This window comes from Etheostoma cragini, chromosome 12 (genome assembly GCF_013103735.1).
Source record: "Etheostoma cragini isolate CJK2018 chromosome 12, CSU_Ecrag_1.0, whole genome shotgun sequence".
Classification (NCBI taxonomy): domain Eukaryota; kingdom Metazoa; phylum Chordata; class Actinopteri; order Perciformes; family Percidae; genus Etheostoma; species Etheostoma cragini.
The window spans coordinates 1,536,019-1,552,835 of NC_048418.1; the positions used below are offsets into that span (position 1 = coordinate 1,536,019).

At 40.4% G+C, this 16,817-nt stretch overlaps 1 protein-coding gene across 2 annotated transcripts in view; it reads left to right on the top strand.

Moving 5' to 3' along the window:
• myo10 (myosin X) overlaps window positions 1-16,817 on the top strand; it is a 136,217-nt gene that overhangs the window by 2,137 nt on the left and 117,263 nt on the right. The gene's annotated exons all lie outside the window — the stretch shown is intronic.

Here is a 16,817-nt window from a genome sequence, read left to right on the forward strand (position 1 = left end):
TTTATTAGTCCCCAGTGGGGAAATTACTGCACTACACTCTGTGTACACACTTTTGTTAGTACTCACACACACAGGCCTTAAATACACACACATGCTCAGGACCTATACATGCACTAAACATGGAGAGATGTCAGAGTGGGGGGGCTGCCAGCTGAACCAGCGCCCTGAGCGGTCGGGGGGGGGGGTACGGTGCCTGGCTCAAGGACACCTGGCAGTGCCCAGGAGGTGAACTGGCATCTCTCCAGCCACCAATCCACGCTCCCAACATTTTGGGTCCATATGGGGATTTGAACCAGTGACCTCCAACTCCGGTTCCCAACCCAACTCCCTATGGACTGAGCTACTGCCCCCCCAAGTTTTGTCTGCTTGTAGACATTTTTGACTCCCATCTTTCTGATATTAAAAAGACAAACTGTTGTCCTGTTAGCAGGACTACAGTTCACAAGAAATTCTTCATAGGGGGACCAAACAAGACTATTTCCAATTTACACTCTATTACACTGACTGTCAAGTTTCCAGATGTTTGACATCAGGACGATGAGCTGACAGAACTGACCAGCTGACCGTTGTCCAATCACAAGGGACCCACCGCGGGGACGTTTAGGGTGGAGCTGCTGGGTCCTGAAGGACTCTGAAGAAAGCCAACGCTTTGACCATAAACCCCATCAACACAACCGTATGTGGAGTTAAACTGGACGGGCCCAGTAACCTCTGACTAGTTCTACTAGTTGTTAAACTACAATGACGGGTCCGGTAACTTGTTGTTAAATTGCAATGTGAGTGGCGAATGGGGGGGACGGGGAGGGTGCATTATTTCGGCAAGATAATTTAAATATTAATAATAAAAGGCAAACATAACTGCATTGTGCATCTGTCCTAATTCTGGTACGGGACAAAATCAACCTAGAGGAAACACCTCCTTCAACTCTGTAAAAACATCAAGGAAAAATGCTGAAAATGTAATTTATTAAAAAAAAAAAAGAAGCCAAAAACGTCAACTTTTCTTACGTGGGTCTTTTGACTAATTTCAAAGCTCTAGGTTACAAGCTCTAGGCTCAACAGTTACAACAGCAACAACAGAACCCCCGCTTCCTGGTTGAAGGATTGCCTGCTTTCTCATTGGTGCTCTGCGTTTTTTTTAAATCCACCGAGGCTTGTCAGCGGTACGAAAGGCCAAAGGTCACAAGACTCCCCGAGCTCGCAGGCGCTGGGGAGAGCGTTCAGGCGTAAAACAAACACAACGTTTCTTCTTCTTCTTCTCCCTCTCATGACGAGTGTATGCTACATCTGGCCCGTCCTGCTCAGCTCTCCCCTGGAAACCGTGCAGAGCATATGTGTGTGTGTGTGTGTGTGTGTGTGTGTGTGTGTGTGTGTGTGTGTGCGCCAGGAGCAGGCATGCGCGCACAATAGTCTCAAATATCATCCTGGTTGGCCTTTTTCAATCTGCCAGCTAATCGCAGCTGAAAACAAAGAGCCCAGTCTTTTAAGGAAAAGAAGGCATCTGACGAGGAAGTGAAGCGGCGTCCAGCCGCCGCAGACGGAGGCCGGCGGTTTGAGAGGAGAGGGGTTTGAACCGGGAAGGAAACTGGAGGGTTTCATATTTATGCTGAAGACGGTTTAGATGGGGGACCCACAGTGGCTGGACAAAGACTTGAGTTCATAGAGAGCCTTCAGGCGTCCTCCTCCAGACTACTGGTTTACTCCCTCAGGGACGGTACTGTAAATAACACCTCATTATATAATTAACTTAATTTAATGTATACTCTTTATTCCCATGGGGAAATTACTGTTCACACTCTGTTGTTATTACACACTACACACACATGCTCAGTATCAATACATGCACTAATGGAGAGGTATAGACCTTAGTGGTCCCTAATACTGTATCTGAAGTCTCTTTTATATAGACCTTAGTGGTCCCCTAATACTGTATCTGAAGTCTCTTTATATAGACCTTAGTGGTCCCTAATACTGTATCTGAAGTCTCTTTATATAGACCTTAGTGGTCCCTAATACTGTATCTGAAGTCTCTTTATATAGACCTTAGTGGTCCCTAATACTGTATCTGAAGTCTCTTTATATAGACCTTAGTGGTCCCTAATACTGTATCTGAAGTCTCTTTATATAGACCTTAGTGGTCCCTAATACTGTATCTGAAGTCTCTTTTCGTTTACTGTCCCAGAGGAGAGAGGAAACTCGAACATGTTCACATTAAACAAGCTAGAATCAGAGAAGTTTGACTCTTTTCCATAAAAAATGACTCCAACTGAGTAATTCTGCACTCTTGTTTAACTGAAGTTTTGTTTTGCCGCCCGTTGTTGCTCCTCAAACTCTCAGTGGTGAAATGGGAGTCTTGTATACATTTACGTCTTTCTTCTGTGGAAACAAGGAGACTGGAACTGGCAAAGATGAATGGATTAACTGCCAACTATTTTGATAATCAAACTGGTTTTGAGTCACTTTTATGTAAAAAAGTCCAACTTCTCAGATGTCAGCTTACTACATGTGAGTATGTTCTAGTTTCTTGTGAAAGTAAACTGAAGATCTTTGAGTTGTGGACAAAACAAGACATCTCGGGACTTTGGGAAACACTGATCCATTTTCTGAGATTTCAGAGAGTAAACAACTAATCCATTCATTCATCCAGACAACAATCTACAGATTCAGTAATGATGAAAAAATCGTTAGTTTCAGCCCTACACTGAGTTGTAGAAAGATATATATATATATATATATATATATATATATATATATATATATATATATATATATATATATATATATATATATATATATATATATATATATATATAATCCCAATCAGTCTTTCATACAATAGTCTTAAAGAAAGTCTTATTTTCAGTATATTATCTCTGGGATGAGCATGGAGAGGAGTTGCTGATATCTGTCTCTTAATATCAAACAGCTGTCTCATTTTCTTTCGACCCAAAGTGAGCCATTGAGTTCTCAACATGAGTTCCCAAGTGGAAGAAATCGGAGGTTCTTCCAACATACTCACTTCAATACAATGTGCTGAAAAGATACAGCAACGTGCATTGTCCCAGACTACAGAGACATGGATGTGTTGACAGGGACACATCCTTTAGCAGGACATTTCTCCTTCTGCTGTAATTACAGCGCCGCTGCAGCCAAAACAGTCTGCACCCGAGTCCGTCCAGGGTCCAGAATTAGAGTCTGACTGCAGGGTGGGACCCTGTGCAGGCTCTGTTGTGATAGACTCACAAAGACCTCCTTTACGTAGATAAGGACCGCCACAAGTTAGCAGAGTATTAGGATGTCACCCTGCATTTCATAGATGATCACGCATAACCTTTGTGTTGTCTTCCCGCCAAAATCACAGTTTTATTTCAATGTTTTTGTCCCTTTTTTCAACACTTTTGACACTTTTTTTCAATGTTTGTCACTTTATTTTGACGTTTTCAACACTACGTAACACTAACTTATTAACTTTAGTTTTACAGTTATTTTTGGAATTTATGGTCAATAAACCTCATTTATAGGAAATTATACCTAATGTTTGAGTTAGAAAAGCAGAAATTAGGAATTATTGAGACTAAAATTAAAGGAATGGATGTTGATGATAATCACAGACTGGAATATGTCAACTTTTACTCAATACTATTTCAAAAACACTTCCATTTGTTTTACAATGCTATAAAATTGAATAAGACGCCCCAAAATTAATGAAAGTAGAGATTTGTACTTGGCAAAGAGCGTTGGGTGGAATCAATCATGTTATTTTGGGGAATTAAAAAGAACATTGATATAGGACAACATGGGGACAACATGAGGACAACATGGGGACAACATGAGGACAACATGAGGACAACATGAGTTAAGAAATATGAATGTTTTTCACTCGGGCTGTGTCTAAAATCTGCAATTTCCAAACCACTTTCTCTCTGATAAGATAAATATATTGAAATTGGCACATCTTTTTACTAATTTGCATCAACACTGAGCTTTTAGAATCGCTAACCTTCGTAGGAGGCTTTCAAATAACATCACGTGTTGAGTACTGTCTCGACTAATTGATTAGTTTGTTCTATAACATGTCCGGAAAAATCAGTGTTTTCCACAACTCAAAGATTTTACTGTCACAGAGGAGAGAAGAAACTAAAACAAATTCACATTTAGGAAGCTGGAAACAGAATGTTTGACTTTTTCTTACAAAAATGACTCAAGCCAGTTTGATTATTGAAATAGTTGGCGATTGATTTAATTGTTGACGATGACTTGAGGCGGGGCGATATGGAGAAAATAAAATATCACGATGTTCTTGACCACATACCTCGATGTCGATATTGCTAGATTGACAATTACCAAAATATTGTTTACACAATGAGAGATTTGATAAATAATCATCAGAAATGTTGATTTAATGAGCAAAGGCAATATTAGAACAGCTCGAACAATCTGCTAAGTACAGAACAACTTTAACACAGCCTTCAAAACCAGGAAAGTACCACACTTACGTATAGTACACGGTATATTAGGATTTACGATTTCAAAAATCCAAGACGACATCTAGTCTCATATCAAAATATCAATATAATATTGATATATTGCCCAATCCTAAAACAAATCTTAATATTTTTGTATGTTAGCACATTTACAACACCATATAGGACCCCACAAAAATATAAATATATACTGTGTGTGTGTGTGTGTGTGTGTGTGTGTGTGTGTGTGTGTGTGTGTGTGTGTGTGTGTGTGTGTGTGTGTGTGTGTGTGTATATTTATTTAAAAACTCCCAGATGGCAATCTGAAACACACTAGCTCTTGTAGCTGTTGGAGACATGATGAGGCAGGTTTCATTCACGTTTACCAGCTGACCCTGAAGGCAGCACGGGAGATTAATCCTGGTGGGTGGGTGCCACTGATTGGCCGATATCCAGCCGTGCTCTGAGGCAGCAGGACCTTGTGTGTGTGTGTGTGTGTGTGTGTGTGTGTGTGAGAGAGTGTGAATGTGTGTGTTGACAGAGTGGAGTCACACAGTTGAGGTTACAGGGTTTGTTTGCATTTGAACTGGTGGGCGTGGCGTGTGCTCGGCTTCACCTGTGCACCAATCAGAGAGCGGCCTGGCCTCAGGTGTGGTTTGCAGCGAGGGAAACGGACTGAGCGGCGGCAGCGATCCTCAGACGGAGATAACGAACCGAGAGCTACACCAGGAAAACACAAATTACTAGTACAAAGACTCACTGCTCACTTGACTTAATCACTTTAACGCCTAAAACGCTTCATTTTTAACAAAGCCAATTACCACAACACCTAAAATCTGATTTGCCCATGTGTATCCATACCCTCAATCACATTGAGCATGTTATTTCATTCTCTGCTCTATTTAGATATATTGTAATTATTTAGGAACTTTAACACTTTTGTTGTCTCTCCGTTGAACCATGAACTTGTCCTTCAAGGTCAAAATTGAAAGTTAACATTTTTTTGTGCTTTTATGATGTTTTTGTCACTTTTTCAGATTTATTTGTCACTTTTTCCAGCTTTTGGTGCTTTTTTAAAATTTTTATTTGAGCTGGTTTAATAATAATAATCAGCAATTATATGGAGTGCAACAGCAATAATCAGCGCACGTGAAGGGTTAACGGCGGCTGCAGCTTTTGGCAGACACAGACATTCATTCATTCATTCATTCATTCATTCATTCATTCATTCATATTTATTATACAGGAAAGTTAAAAAGTAGCATTACACTACAACATAAATGTGCTTAACAACTGGTTTCCAGCAAGTTTGGACAACTAGAAAACAACAATACAGTTTCATCACATACGGACAGAGACATCTATTTAAGACATCAGCTGGGCTGGACAAATACAAACAGTGCAAACAAGGTTTGGACAACACATGAGCAACTAAAGTGTAAATCCTCCAATGCTTCTTATTCCTTCACACTTTCATACACAACTCCTCCTCAGCCTCTGCTGCTATGCTCGCATATCTGAAAACCCTCAAGAGTAACAGTCATAGACGTTTAATAGGCTCACCACAACAAGCGTGGCGCGACCCGTTTCCAATGGCTGGGTCTTAACGAGGATCCCAGCGTAGGAGTCCCACTGCTGTGTCAGAGCGTTTCCTCTCCTCCCCCCCCTCCCTTCTGTGTCTCCCCGGCTTGTTTAAATACTGAAACCCGACACCTGTGGAGCAGCCACAAGGAACGTAAAGGAATTTAAACAGCTTTCAGATTTGGCGTGTTGTGTGCAGCAGACGCCGCCCCGCAGCTTCTGGTTGCCCTCGTTGGACAGCTGTGTAGCCGAGTTGTTGCTCAGTCTGCAGCTTTCGTAGGTTCAAGAGTCGGAGCCGGACAAGCCAGACCCACATCAAGGTGCTGGGTCTGGGAATGTCACATTGGGGCTCAATCCGAGGGGCGGGACACACGGTTGTCTTTCAGATTCCCTCTGCACGCAATAGGACAGCGCTCCAACCAATCAGAGCATCGAGCTAGTTGATCGAATGAACTTTTGCCGGATCTGGTCGGCAAAACTCCGAACACATCTTCCTTTTTTGACCCTCCTGTTGTCTTTGGGCCAAATTTGACCCCTTTTTAAAAAAGGTTTTTGGGTTTCTTTCAAACAAATTGTCCAAAAACGTAACGTGGATGGTTCCCTACAACGCTCCTCACAAGTTAAAGAAATAGTAAAAATCAGTTCACTACTTTCATTGAATTTAGATGTTTTTTGTCAATTTTATAGCATTTGGAGAAAAAAATAAATGAGAAAAGAACTTGTGTGTGACAATTGTAGGCTACAAACAAAAAACTACAAATGTCAATAAAAGTGACAAAAATGTGAACACATGTAAAAAAAAAAAAAAATCAAAAAATATACAAATGTAAAAAACAAAGCTTTAAATATTTGGGGAAAAAAAACAACAAATATTTCAAAAGGCTCAGAAAAATTTGACAATCATTGAAAAAGTGACAAAAACATCGGGGGAAAGACACACAAAGGTCCAAAAGTTTCCTTAGGTTAAGCCCCGCCCATCGACTCTATACACGATGTGATTGGCCTGACCAGAATTTGGTTTTTCCAGCTTGCAAGCCAACGGAGAGTCCTGTTCCCATGAGTCCTGGGAAATTCCTTTTTGTATACCTATTAGTAACTCCTGGTGTCATAAAAAGGAAGAAAGAGAAACCACAATAATGAAGGACAACAACATTTTTGGAGACTCACTACAGTACGCACACAAACACTATATGGACCCCCGAAAATCGGATGTGATGGAGCTTGATGGTTCAGTTTTTGGTTGAAACACAGCAACACAAGGTCCACTTGCTTTGTAAGTCCCGAGCTGTCAACCACACATCCTCGAATAGGAGTTGCTCGGTTGTTAGGGAAGTGATTTAGTTGCAGGGATGCACCAATCCGACTCTTTGAGTCTCGATACGATACCTGGGCTTTGGGTACCGAGCTGGACCAGGGTTTAATTAATAAGCTGTATGCCTCCCTGTGTGGAAATGACTGGGATAATTAAAAAAAATAGTTCATGTGATAAACGGGTATGTTTAAAACATTTCTTCATGGACCTGGCTTTGTGCTCGGTGCTTTGGAAACAAACAGGAACAAACAAAAACAGGGATTTTGAAGAATAAAACGAAATGATATGCTGTAAAATTAAGATGTGTCTTAGTTGGAACCATGGAGTCTTACCCGAACGATAAAAAGCACCACATACTGTTGGCCATACGGTACAAAAATGCATATTTTGAGTTGACAGTGTTAAAGTCTTGCCTTGAAACTTCTAATTAAGTCTGTACCCAAAACAGTCTTTTCCAGAGTCCCATACAGGGTGTCGGTGTCGTGTTTCTCACGTCACGTCAGTGTTTAAAACTGGAGCTTGGCTTGGCTGCGGGCCTGTTGAGGCCTTTTTAACGCTGCTGCTGAAAGAACACCTTCTCATGGAGGCAGAGTCCCTGGATGGGGGCCAGAGGAACTGCACTCCATCTTAAACTGGTTTTACTGCTCTCAGCCCACTTTATACGGGGCAGACGGGCAACCAGGACTGTGGGAACTCAAACAAAGTCTCAGGGCTGTAGCTCAAGACCCAGACCCAGGCCCAGACAGGAAACCCTATTTATCTTTAATTCCTTCGTTGGCTGTGGGGGTGAATGCAAAACTCTGATTTAAATGTATAATTTTAATAGCAGCAGCCTGCTGGTAATACTATACTTAAGATAATGTAACTCCAAGAGAAGGACTTTAGTTAACTCGCTTTCTGAACTCTTCTGAACTTTGTTGATTTGTTGACTTTGTTTGAAAATGTGTTAAAAGTCCCATGACATGGTGGTCTTTGGATGCTTTTATATACCTTAGTGGTCCCCTAATACTGTATCTGAAGTCTCTTTTATATAGACCTTAGTGGTCCCTAATACTGTATCTGAAGTCTCTTTTATATAGACCTTATTGGTAATCATTTTGGATGCATATGCCACCTGTTAGATGTCTTTCTGATATCTTAGAAGACAAACACAGCGTCATAGACAACCACCGAAACTTAACAAGACTTAGACCCTGCTGCAGGCACCAACATGGCCGACTATGCGAAGACATCGTCATTCGGGAAACCGAGTGATTAGTTCTTTTCAGATAAGACATTTTTGACTCGATCTCCAAAGTGCTCCACACTGCAACCCCGTCCTCCAGGTTCCTGTCTTAGTTTGTAGGTTAATCCTTGATTTAGATGCCACAACAACACCCCTTTGTGTCTATGTCGGCGTTCTTGGGACAACGAGGTCGGCGAGGTCGGGCAGAATGAGGCTGATCTCACGCACGTTGCGACACATGTTTGGACTGCAAACATCAGTTTGAGGATTAAGGATTGCGGGATTAGCATCAGAATTGTCTTTGTTCTTGTTTTAATTCCGTAAAATGTTCAATCTACTAACATCACTCAGCTGTAGTTGCAGGTGTTCTTTTTAACCAAAATGTGCACAAAAAAACTAATTTTTCCTATTTCCTTTTCTACAAAAAACAACAACCAAGGAACACCAACAATAGATAAAAACACTGCAATCTTTTGATGAAACATGGCTGTAGTAAGTTTTATACAGATATAAGATCTAAAAATGACACTAAATCTTCATATTTACTGGCAAAAAGTGACTGTCGATTAAAAGATAGATTAACAGATGAAACCCAATGTATGTAATATCTGTAAAAAGCTGTTTTATTCAGAGTCCAATGCTGAGAAGAACAACACTTGCAGCCCCCTGCATCATATACCTTGTCCTTCTCTCCCTCCATCCATCACTCTTTCTTTCTTTTCCACTTCTGGCTTTTTATAAAGTCCTGACTTCCTGCCTGAAGGCTCTGAACATTCCTCTGGATTATGAGGCTTCCTCAAATCTCTTACTCTCTCCACCTCCCTATACATGTGTGTTCCTGCAGAACATGGCCGCCAGGCTGCGATTGGATCTGTCCGTTAACATCACGACCCATGCAAGAAACTTCATATCGAAAGCAGTCATCCTATTACACAAGAAGCATTTTTCTTGGTGCTTGTACGTGTTTTAACCCCAAAAATGTGTGTGAATGCTAACTTTTTGACGATCGCGGTCCAAAACTTACCCAGGGGTGGTTGCTGCATCACACTGTTGTCGCTTTGTCAATGTTTTTGACATTTTTCTCAGTTGTTTTTTTCAACCTTCTTTTATCTGTTATAATAAAACACCCCAAAAAAAATCTCTTTTTTACACTTTTTTTTTTTAAGTTCTTTTACCAATTGTTTTTCTTGTGAGGAGCGTTGTTGGGAACCATCCACGTAACATTTTTGGAAAATTTGTTTGAAAGAAACCCAAATCTCTAGAAAGGGATCAAATTAGACCCGAAGACACTAGGAGGGTTGAACAGGGACTACTTTCACATGCACATAGTAGTCCGGTTTTTTCCCTTTTTCCAAAAAAGACAACATTCTGACCAAGTTGTTTACATGGCTAATGAAAACTAATTTTTCACAACATTCCTGTTTATATACAGCCTTACAAAAAAATGATTTTTTTAGCAGTTTTCCACCGGTTGGACTGTGCGGACACAACGTCCCGCTTTCATTCCTTCAACCAGCTTCTTGAGAAGGTCGGCATAGCGATGTTTGTGCATATCTAAAAAAAAAAAAGTAGTGATCTTATCTTTATTTGACTTAGGAAGAGCGTTGTATGAAACATCCGCATTCTTTTGTTGTTTTTTGGACAATTTGGGTGAAAAAAACCCAAATGTCTGATTATAGAAATCAGATTGGTTAAAGGACGATTAAGCGCAATTATCCAACTAGTAGATCGGACCGGACAATCTGATTGGTCAACCAGACATTCAGAACGTGCTCAAGTCAGCATGACAGCGCACCCAGAGCCATCTGGACACATCTGGCGCATCACTTAAAATATCACTCTGCAAGTTCTGTGTTTTCTGTGTTCTATGGAGTTGAAATAAAAAAGACATTTGTGTAACTCAGGAATCACAATGGATCACACACAAGCTCTCCAACTAGTACATAGAGTGATAGATAGATAGATAGATGGATAGATGATTTAGTTTTTTAACTAGATGAAGATAGCACAGCAGTTTGTTCTGTATATGGGCGGTAGTTATTTAAGAATTTGGGAAATCCTATGATCTCTAAAATGCTAACGTTAGCTTAAGTTGACTAGCCGACTAGCTAACATCTCGCAGGCTCTTGAAATCATCCGTTGTTTGACGTTTGCAGACGTTAAGTATCTAAATTTATCTTTTTCAGCAGATATTATAACTAAGATTTGCCGTAACTTTTCAGTTTTCGGAAATCCAACAATCTCTACAATCGCCCTCAGCAATATGAATACAGTTTGATTATAACTTTTATTTATTTGGTAACTACTGTTTGCTCAGATTTACATTTGTAATTCCATTTTTAATCAGGAACAGCAACCTTTTCAAACTTTTACAGTTCGAACCACAACGTTAAACCGGACTGGGCTTCTCCTAAAGAGATCTTTCTTCACTGTCTGTTGTTATTTTACCTTTGACAGGACGTTGGTTATTGTCTCCGCCGCAGGCTGTTGGGTCTCTGATCCGATCTGGCAGAGAGGTAGGCGGAGGGTTATCTGATCCTAGACTCTGTGTTGACTGCAGCTTCCTGGAAACCCCCATCCACACACACACACACACACACACACACACACACACAACATAACAACAAGTGCAGGCTAGGCAAACCAAACATCCATTTCCAGTAATTGGCTGCTTCTCATGCGATCCCGTTACCTTGTGAGACTCCAGGTCTTCTCCTCCCAGGACTCCTTCAGACTCCTTCAGACTCCTTTAGACTCCTTTAGACCACTCAGTGCTACATCACACTGTCTTCATCTAATTTAATGAGCTGCAGCCACTCTGCAGACATGAAGACCATTAAGAGTCAGTGCCGTGTCCAGATACCTTTTTGCAATTACATATTTATGTGCTGTTGTTTCTTTGGGCGCAAGAGAGAAAGACAACATCTGGCTTTGGACTTCTGTTCCCTGTTCACATAGAGAGTGTCTCAGGATCTTTAGTTCTGCTACTTTAATGGAGCATTTCCAGTTTGGGAGACTGTCTACTTTTCCTCAAAGCCTCGATTTAAGTTTTACCCTTTTGTTTTCTTCCCGCCGATCTGAGAATTTACAATGGAAAAACCTTTTTATCGTGATTATGGTAGTCTTTTTGACCCTTTTGTGTCTTTCCCCCAAGGATTCTGTCACTTTTTCAACGTTTGTCGAACTATTCTGAGGTTTTAAAAACATCTGTCACCGTTTTTTACTTTTGCTTTCTTTTTTTACACTTTTTTAAAAGTTTTTTTTACCAAATGTTTTTTCTCCAAATGCTGTAAAATTGACAAAAAAACATCAAAATTCAATGAAAATAGTGAACTGATTATTAATTCAACTTGTGAGTAGCATTGTTGGGAAACATCCACGTTACGTTTTGGGCAATTTGTGTGAAAGAAACCCAATTTTTTGATATAGAAACTTTTAGGGGTCAGATTAGACCCAAAGACACCAGGAGGGTTAAACAGGGACTACTTTCACGTGCACATAGTATTTCGGTTTTTGCTCTTTTTCCGAAAAAGACAATATTCTGACCAAGTTGTTTACATGGCTAATGAAAACTGAATTTTTCCTAAATATTCCTGTTTATACACAGCCTTACAAAAAAGATTTTTTGCAAGAGTTTTCACAACGTCCCGCTTTTCATTCCTTCAACCAGCTTCTTAAAAAGGTCAGCATAGGGTCTTCTGAATGAGGCCTTTTTCCCAGAATTTAGCATTTTCCAATTAAGACATGTGGGAGTTGCCTGTATTATTCAGCTTTTAGAAGCATTCTTTGAACATGCCTAGACCAGAACACAATATTAATTTCCATTCTTGAAATACCTTCAGTAGTGACTACTGCTGACAGACTCAGCAGATACCTCAAATGCCTCATTATATTATCTTCTACAGTGAGTAAGAAGTGAGTCCTTGGCTTTATCAGTAAGTGAGCACTTGAGACAACCAACCGCTTCAGTTGCTCCAAACAAAACCCGCATTGAATGAGCAACAGCTCTTTGTAAAGGGAGAGAAAGGAAAAGATGTTCATCTTCCCGTCATGCTCTCTCTCCTCTCCACTATCAGTCTGTCTGGTCTGGGACAATAAGGTCTGCATCAGCAAGAGAGAAAGTTGGAGAGTAAAGGAGAACAAGTTGTAAAGTGAAAATTACCCAAACTGAGTTGGAGCCCCTCATGTACACAGATGACTCCAGACAAACTGCATTTGAGCAAGAGCATTGACGATGTCTTGGATGCAAAACGGGATTTACATTTGGTTGAAAAGTGACAGTTTTCATGGACGTTTAGGCTAAAAATAACTATTGGAACTCGTGGAAATGTTCCTACGTAACCATTGAAATGTAGGCATTATATGTGTTTTGTGTCACTGTTGTGTTTTTGAGCTGGAGAATGAATCCCAACCTTTAAGTTCACATGGTTACTGATCATGGAATATTTGAACATCTTAACCAAGGCTGCCAAATTTGGGGCCTGTGGGCTACATTTGGCCCGTGTTTGACATGGTCATGCTTCTGTCCTCTTATTTTAAAAGTAATGAATGCAAAACGTGCATTTTGTGCAGTTAAAAAGTAATCTTAGAGTTTAGCAGCAATGAAAACTTAGATACAGTCTGTAGCTCCAGAAAAACCTTGATGTGAGATTATGTCATCAACTTGCTGTATAAGTAACCTAGATGTCAAAAAATCTTCAATGTTCAACACAATTTAGCCTACTTACATGTCTCCTCATCAATTATTAAATCAGATACTAGATGAACTTCTCTTGATCAAAGCACAATGTAAAGAAACATAACAATTTGGCATCCAAGTCTGCGACAACGTTAGTGGCCATTTAGCCGTTATCTGGCCTGTTGTCTTCCCTCTCTGGGGCGAGGAATTGAATAAACAGTTTGTTTTTGTTTGGTTGCTGGCTTATACTCGGGATGCGGATGAACATGATTCCTAAACCACAAATGGATCCAGCATTTAGCACAGGACCAATCTTCTAATATTGAGACACATTCAAGACATATATTCTGTAGTCTGCATTGCATTCTAACTTGCAACAGTTTGATTGTTTTCATGTTGAACTGTTTCAGTGCTACTTAGCTCTTCCAACATAAAAAAAAATAAAACATTTTCTTGATAATATCTTGGAGAATGTGTTCCTTGTATGGCGATGTCCTTGTATCAAGATGCCGTGAATGGTTTTAGTGGCAGTAGACATCACTTCTGACCTCTCTTTTGAAATATGTAGCATTCCTGAGGACAATTTCCTCACTAGACTGTGTGAAATATGGGTTATGGCCTCATGTGATTAAATAGACCCTTCCAGTGTGTTTACCCATGCACTGCAGAGTAATTGTCCTCAAATTCCCCCCTTGCTTCACCACTTAACACAGTTATTTAACAGCCAAGCCACGAGAATTATTAGATTGTCTTTACGAGTGCACTCAGTGACTTGACACATTTCCAAAAAAAGCCTATACTGTCATTAGAGGTAGTTAAAAGCTCTCAGGGTTAAAGCGTGTTCCAGGATCAGGCCTTTCTCACACTGAGCTGAGCAGAGTGAGCCAGATTAAACAAGGTTATCTCTGAAGTTTACTGCGTCAAACCGCTTCAAAGGGATCCTATATGTACATGAAGCTCAAGGCTTAAGTCTTAAATACAGATCTGTCCGAGATAGTGCTCATCCAGAAATTTAAACTGTAATTTTTTGAGGACTGATGAGAGGACATGCTCATTTTGATTGAATAGAGGAAGCGACATGCTGGACTTTCTCAAGACAGCTTAAAGAGAAGTAGAGAAAATTTGGTATGAAGAATATTTAAACTACTTTTATCCATTTAGATGATGTTGGAACTCTACATGGAAAAAGATTGGTGTCACCCTTTGTGGTTTTACACAACCCCAGTTCACCATTGGTGTGTGACGAGTTGTAACGTTTCACAATCTTGATTAGGTCATGCAGGAGGACCGAGAGGAAAAGCTGCATCTTCAGCCAAATTATTATACTTACTGACCTTTCATCAATTTTAATTTCAGCTTGTAATATTCATATTGAATGTTATTGCAAAAACAGTCACTAACGTTGATAACTACAAGTTGCAGCTGCTTCATAATACAACTTCAACCATTGTTGACTAGTGGTGATCAATAAAAGGATGTGTTTAACAGAAGCTCTGAGCAGAGAAGCTGAGAAATTCTCACCACCTGCAGTACTGTTGCCCGATTGAGTTTCCTCAACTGCTTTATAATAAAACCCGCGCCATGTTAAGCTTTTAATTTGAAGCAGCAGCAGCAGTAGGAAATGTTCTCGTTGACAATACCTTAATCAAGCTTTCCGTTAGAAGCATCAACAGTAAGTAGTAAAGCTGATATCAATGAGATACAATTGTACTAGATTACATGCTCATCTCAGCTAGTGGAAGCTTACTAAGAAGTGGCCCCAGAATAGAGCCATGGGGAACTCCGCATGTCATATTTGTCTGTTCAGCTAGTAATTACCGATACTATACCTATACTAGGATGAAAATAGTTTAGTACTGTGCCAGAAAGTCCAACCCAGTTTTCCAATCGGTCTAGTAATATGTTGTGCTGATTTTATTAAAATGTAATTCAATTTATAACTTATACAAAACAGAATTCGAATAAGACTCCAAACATAAATCCCCACTTTCCCCATTTTCTCCCGTTTCAAAAACTGCTTTAGTTTGTTCTACCCCACAGTGTGTTTCTAAGGGTAAAACTGCCCCTACTTGGTACAACAGGACGTCTGTTGTTTGTCCCAGAAGAAAGGCAAAAAGGGGAAGACAGTATTTATATTCTGCCCGTTGCCTTCGCTCCGAGTCTGCAAAGCCAACGCCAGGCAACCACAGCTGGGAAACACATGGCTCTGGCCTCAGCTGCCAGCCTTTAACACACACACACACACACACACACACACACACACACACACACACCTTCTCAATGCCCACCTAATGCATGGAACTTTGTACATGCACTTTTTTACAACTTTTCTTTAAAAGGCTCGTAAAAATAATGTTTTAAATGTCTACTAACATTCTCTTGTGCACATGCTGACTTTCACTCTCTCTCTCACACAGAGACACACATACACACACACACACACACACACACACACACACATATATTCACACACACACACACAAACACAGAAAATAGAAGAAAGTAGGTCAGGTGGGCTTTAGCTTTAGTTAGGCCTTTATCGGCCTAAGTGGTCTTTAGTGGTGGAAACCGGTCTAAGCCCGGATACTTTGGCGTCAGTCAGATCATCATTGATCCTGAGACTCAGATCTGCAGAATGTTCTAGAGTCTCTGCAAACTTCTTTCTTTGGCTTCAGAATTCCTCTCTTCATGTGAGTTTGATTTGGCTCGTTGGCTTCAGATGGCAACGGTGACGAATTGCTCCTCATGCACGTTGTGCTGACTAATGAGTCACAGGCAGAACATTTGCTCAATTGAGCAAAATCGTTTTACTGCATGCAGTTTTCTTTTTCTCAGATGTTGTGATCATGTTTAAAGGGTACAACGTTGATTTTTTCCCATAGGTTCAAATGCTGTATCACCCCTTTTTTGAACTTTTCTACTACTTCTAATTTAAAAAACACTCCAGAAGACATTGTGCAGACAGCCCAGCATTGATCTTCCTTTGACTAATAGCTCTCGGACAGGAAAATATGTGGCTTTATTTAATCAAGAGCTGGATTTCCTGTGGTCTGGCCTCATGGAATCTGGAAAGTATAATCTTTATGTTTGTAAGCAGAAGTAGACAATACATAAAGGCTGGGGATATTCCAAGTGGGTATTGGGATACACGTTGATAGTGGAGCAGTCGGTCATTGTGTTTGTGAGGTACTCCGTGGTACAATGAGGGCAGAATCTAATCAGTCATTTAGTGATCCATGTCCGATCTGTCCACAAAGTTTCATTTGCAACACATCCACGGGTTTTACAATGTCCTACTGACAGACGTTAGGTAAAATAAAAAAGCAAATGTGGCTAAAATATTCCAGTCTCTCCTTTAAAACAAAAAACCCAACCAGTGTCTTTTTAGGTCACGGAGCCCCCGCCCCCCTGCCAAAAAAAAAACATGCCTGACTAAAAATGGCAGACAAACCCCCAGTGCCTTTTTTTTTGTGGATGCTGCAAGTTTGACTTAGTGATGAGAAAACAAGGAAGCTGCCCAGCAAGCATAGCTGAGATTACAGCCTGGGCTTGTGGGAT